Source organism: Electrona antarctica, assembly GCF_951216825.1.
Source record: "Electrona antarctica genome assembly, chromosome: 17".
Lineage (NCBI taxonomy): Eukaryota > Metazoa > Chordata > Actinopteri > Myctophiformes > Myctophidae > Electrona > Electrona antarctica.
Genome location: NC_136798.1, coordinates 39615005 through 39621040, shown reverse-complemented (window position 1 = coordinate 39621040; position 6036 = coordinate 39615005). Strand labels below are relative to the sequence as shown.

The 6036-nt window shown below is 37.4% G+C and overlaps 1 long non-coding RNA gene across 1 annotated transcript; it reads left to right on the top strand.

Annotated features, from left to right (window-relative positions):
- Positions 1-4691: 4691 nt before the first annotated feature.
- On the top strand, positions 4692-5757 carry LOC306940791. Its single transcript, XR_013792051.1, has 4 exons — positions 4692-4826; positions 4996-5067; positions 5358-5414; positions 5567-5757. It is a non-coding gene; the product is annotated as an uncharacterized lncRNA (long non-coding RNA).
- Positions 5758-6036: the final 279 nt, after the last annotated feature.

The window sequence follows — 6036 nt, the reverse complement described above, 5'->3', positions numbered from 1 at the left end:
AATCAATCAATCAATGGTTAACATTACATGTCCTGTCTTTCAGACAAGTCTGCAGCTGAGTCCAGTGAGGTGACATATTCACAGATTGAACTCAAAAACATCAGCAAGAAGAGGGGTGAGTCATCTGGATAAAACAAAAATAAATGCAACATGAAAATCGCTGCTTATGGAACGTAGAGTGTAAGTGGTGATTTGAACTGAATTCACGCACAAGTGGATTCACAATAAATTGCAAATAAATACATGATATACTCTACTGCAGCCTATAGGCTACAGACTACAGAGAAACCTGCTGATCTTTATAGCCCTCCTGTCCACAAACAAGATATCCTGCATGAATGTCTAACTGACATTTTGTTTTTTAAGTGGTGCAACCACTCCCTTACGGAGCTATGTGTGTGAGTGGGTGGGAAAATCATCAATAACTCCAGTGATTATGTAGGAAATTAACATGAATCACGAGCCAAATGGTTTGGAATTTGACCACTATTTGCTGACTTTGCTCTGTGTGCGTGCGTGTGTGTGTGTGTGTGTGTGCGTGTGTGTGTGTGTGTGTGTTACAGAAGGAGCAGCAGAACCAGATGTGACCTACGCCCAGGTTAACTTCCAAAACAAAGCTAAAGCCAACAACCAGAAAGGTATAGTGTAAGACCCTGCTGTGTCCACCAAAACATTGAATTGTTTATAATGTTTAAAAATGGTCTATATATAAACGTGTTTTTGGGAACTCCAGCATCTTGGCGTTGCTCTGGGCTTTTTTTTACCTTGCGCTGGTGTGCTTTTCCCTGCCTGCCGAAAGCTGTACTAAAATATTTTCACCTCGGGCGCCTGGAATCGCTTTTAGGCGAGGTGAGCGCCTTGGCGTTTTCAGCCGAGAAATAAAGCTCAACAGGGCCTATAAAGTGCATCACTGGATTTTCCCGTCACATTTGGAATATGACTCGCCATAAATTCAACCTTGACACTGCATTAACGTGCGTGTGCATGTTTGTGTGTGTGCGTGTGTGTGTGTGTATGCGTGCGCACATTATAGGAGGAGCAGCAGAACCAGATGTATATGCCCAGGTGAACTACCAAAACAAAACTAAAGCCAAAAACCAGAAAGGTAGGTGGAAAATACATTTTATTATAGGTTATCATAGAATACGAAAGGTATAAAATACATATCCAATAAGTATAATAGCAATCGCAATATCCGGATTATTTCGTCAATATATAAACATTGAAACAGTATTGAAATACTGCTGTCACCCAAAAGACAGGTAGAAACAGCCTTGTAAGGTTAAAGGTTAAGATGTGTATAATTAGACTGAGAAGCAACATAATGTGAATTAAAATGCACTAGGCCTACTTTATGTTCTGCTAACATGTTCTGCGTATATTCCATTCACAGAATCACCAGCTCCACATGCAGCAAACTGAAGATGCCGTTTATTCTCTGGTCAAACCTCTTGGTAAGATACTGTTTCATTTCAACTAGCAAAGAGCTAATATGCTGCTACAGTACAGTAGCTCACTGTATGTCTAGCTGTGTGTTTATGCTGTGACCGTTCATACTGTGAAGTTATAATATTTGTATTTCGATGGCAGTCACTGTATCTGCGTTTGACTTTTTAGGTGGTAAATGAAGAATTGAAGATGCTATAAAACATGGCAAAGAGAAGACACAATGGAAGTACTGTATCACAGTTGTACTTATTATAATTAACTTTGATATTATGAATCTTCCACACAAACTGGATCAGGCCGGTTCTAGCTTGCCCCACTAGGGTGGGCAGGACGAATATATGGAGGGTCAAATCACCATAAACCAACGTAATGATTAGAAACCTATGCTATCATCACATCACTTTATCTATCCATGTCTTGCCTACCCAATCAATATTATATTTAAAGTGTACATACTGTACAGAACAACCATGGCCAAAACAAAAGCAGTGGACTTGACTTGTATAGTCCATGTTGTATACACCAATTACAACGCAGAACTGGCATTTATAATTGTTTGTGCGGATGATCATTGATCACATAAGTGTCATTATCGTTTTATTTATAGATATTATAGTAATCTTTAATTATTATAGTTAGTTATCTTCATAGTCATTATTGATGTGGACGGCTCTTTAGCCTTTAGTAATTGTGCAGAATTACCGTTGCATATAAAAACATGGATTATTCATTTAAAATATTATTTCACCTGCGTTACTTTTCTTTGTATATAGAGGCTTGTCGTAATCTTCTTTTGATAAACTCACAACTCTCTGTAATGTAATAATGCAATTTGAGGTGTAGAGAATGGTGCGTTTTTTTTTTTTTTTACTTGCCTTTTATTTGTCTTGAAAATGTTTTGTTGTTGTTTTTTATATAAAGCATCTGTGTCATTTTAGATTTCAGCGTTGGCAATTCAAAATTAGCAGATATACAAGAGAGTCACTGCATATTTTTGTCAATTTTTGAAAAATGTGTTGTGTTTTAATAATTCTGAACGGTTTTAGGAGGCATTTTGTAGAATTAGCCTCAGGTCTTATGGGTTTTTATAAGACTGTTACAATGTTTTTACTGAGTTGTGTGACATATGAAAAGTATTGTTGTTGTGCGTGGACCACAGGGAGTTGGGGACCCAACTAAAGAAATACATTGTAGGGGAAAAAATCATTGTTGCTGTCGAGTGGAAGTCCAAAACTGTTTCACACGTTTCATTATTATTTAAAAAAAAAAAACAATTTAAAATAGTGAAGATAGCCGATCTACAAGCTCACAACGCCCAGTAAATGGGCTATTTTTACTACTTTTCTGTGACACACTTGAATGATGAAGTAAGACTTATTTACAAAGTTGGAACAAAACAAAAAGTTGAAATATGGAGATAGGTCTTTCTGCCCGACAGCATAGTGGATATTTTTTATTATTAATATTTTTTGCAGTAAGCCTCATTTAGCTGTTTTCCTTGATATGGTTTAGGTATCATTTTGAATAATTTTGAATATTACCTTCTAGCATTGCAGGTTATTTAGACATTGATTGAGCAGCTTTAGCTTTGTTACATTGAGGGGACTGACTATAGAGCCTTCGGTACCTCGATCAGTCAAATAATTATAAATACAGGGTTTAAGGGCTTATGTTATTTACCTGTTGTCTTTTTACTATTAATAAAACATAAAAACAAAGTCGTCTAAGATATTTTATTCCATTATATAATATGGTAGCTGAATTCATCCAGATCAAGTTTTCTTCAGACCTAGTGTTTTTTTTCTGTGTCGTTGATTTATTTCAGAGCTTTTTTGATTGATTGAAAATTGTATTAACAGTTTGCAGAATTACAGTACATTTCAAGCACAAACTCAATACAAAGGCTGTTAACTGTGAGTGGACGACCCAATTAAGCATTACACTTGTTTACAACAGGGTCCACCATGTTCAATTCATCAAAACATTAAGAGACGTACAAATAGACACTTCTATATAGACAAAGAACAGTACAGGAATTCATCATAATGGAGGTAAAAAGGGGAAAGAAACATATACAGTGAGGGGAAAAGGGGGGGCGGTGGGGGGGGGGAAAGCTTCTCAAACTGTTTTGGCATTCAGTATCTTTCCCTGACCTTTGAATCCAAGAGCCCCGTTTACCCGACTACAACATTTTGATATTTTTGCATTGGCTGGGCTGCAAATGTGGCTTTCTACCTCAAAGTCAAATCCCACCCTGTGAACTAACTGGGTGAAGAGTTGTAGTGTGTCGTTCTAAACCTGTTACCTGAGTCAACACTGCCCTCTAGTGGATATTAACTTAACAGCAGCTCAGAGCTCGTAAAGCAGCTGGACAGAGCAGTTTCTCACACTGTGATACTATACCCACTGTAGTGCCCAAAGTCCTGTACTAAAAGGCACTGTGGTATACTGACGGCAAGTGTTCAGACGTGTGCTTGATAAACTGAAGTCCAAACTGTTTGTTGAATTCATAAAGAAACTATATTTATTTTCACAGCCGATCTGTCACCTCAGCATTCAATAAATACTTAAATAAATAAACAATCAAACGTTCAGAATACAGACCACAGCTCCTGTTGCACAGTTAAAAACAGTGTGCCTCTGCCAATCAGTAACACCTGCTGCTTGATTGGGGACGCGTTAAATACACGCAGGCAACCTTGGCCATGCCCTGTGGTGACATCATCAAATCATCAATTAGTATAAACCCATAGACATCATATGGCTCTTACACCGGCCCCTAATTGCTACTGGCAGGAGACACTATAGACAGAGCAATTATTAAACGAAATGTACAAAGAGCCATAGAAAACAAAACACCAAACAAAATACAAAACACATTTTAGATAATAGGCTAAATCAGGCAAAGTGCATTCATTAAGAAAATCCAAATTTAAAAAAATCATTTCATCTGTAGGTACTGACTTCAAATACACACAGTCATATTTTGGGTCAGGTAGACCTATTTAGTGGTCCAACTGTAGGCTACAGACTACAGACTACAGAGAAACCTGCTGATCTTTATAGCCCTCCTGTCCACAAACAAGATATCCTGCATGAATGTCTAACTGACATTTTGTTTTTTAAGTGGTGCAACCACTCCCTTACGGAGCTATGTGTGTGAGTGGGTGGGTAAATCATCAATAACGCCAGTGATTATGTAGGAAATTAACATGAATCACGGGCCAAATGGTTTGGAATTTGACCACTATTTGCTGACTTTGCTCTGTGTGCGTGTGTGCGTGCGTGTGTGTGTGTTACAGAAGGAGCAGCAGAACCAGATGTGACCTACGCCCAGGTTAACTTCCAAAACAAAGCTAAAGCCAACAACCAGAAAGGTATAGTGTGTCCACCAAAACATTTAATTGTTTATAATGTTTTAAAATGTCTATATATATAAACTCAGAAATATAAATTCAAACTTGACACTGCAGTAACGTGTGTGTGCATGTTTGTGTGTGTGTGCATGTGTGTGTGTGTGTGTGTGTGTGCGTGCGCACATTATAGGAGGAGCAGCAGAACCAGATGTATATGCCCAGGTGAACTACCAAAACAAAACTAAAGCCAAAAACCAGAAAGGTAGGTGGAAAATACATTTTATTATAGGTTATCATAGAATAAGAAAGGTATAAAATACATATCAAAGAAGTATAATAGCAATCGCAATATCCGGATTATTTCGTCAATATATAGTGTACGTCACATTGAAACAGTATTGAAATACTGCTGTCACCCAAAAGACAGGTAGAAACAGCCTTGTAAGGTTAAAGGTTAAGACGTGTATAATTAGACTGAGAAGCAACATAAGGTGAATTAAAATGCACTACTTTATTTTCTGCTAACATGTTCTGCGTATATTCCATTCACAGAATCACCAGCTCCGCAGTAAACTGAAGATGCCGTTTATTCTCTGGTCAAACCTCTTGGTAAGTTTAATTTCAACTAGCAAAGAGCTAATATGCTGCTACAGTACAGTACTGTATGTCTAGCTGTGTGTTTATGCTGTGACCGTTCATACTGTGAAGTTATAATATTTGTATTTTGATGGCAGTCACTGTATCTGCGTTTGACTTTTTAGGTGGTAAATGAAGAATTGAAGATGCTACAAAACAAGGCAAAGAGAAGACACAATGGAAGTACTGTATCACAGTTGTACTTATTATAATTCACTTTGATATTATGAATCTTCCACACAAACTGGATCAGGCCGGTTCTAGCTTGCCCCACTAGGGTGGGCAGGACGAATATATGGAGGGTCAAATCACCATAAACCAACGTAATGATTAGAAACCTATGCTATCATCACATCACTTTATCTATCCAAGTCTTGCCTACCCAATCAATATTATATTTAAAGTGTACATACTGTACAGAACAACCATGGCCAAAACAAAAAGCAGTGGACTTGACTTGTATAGTCCATGTTGTATACACCAATTACAACGCAGAACTGGCATTTATAATTGTTTGTGCGGATGATCATTGATCACATAAGTGTCATTATCGTTTTATTTATAGATATTATAGTAATCTTTAATTATTATAGTT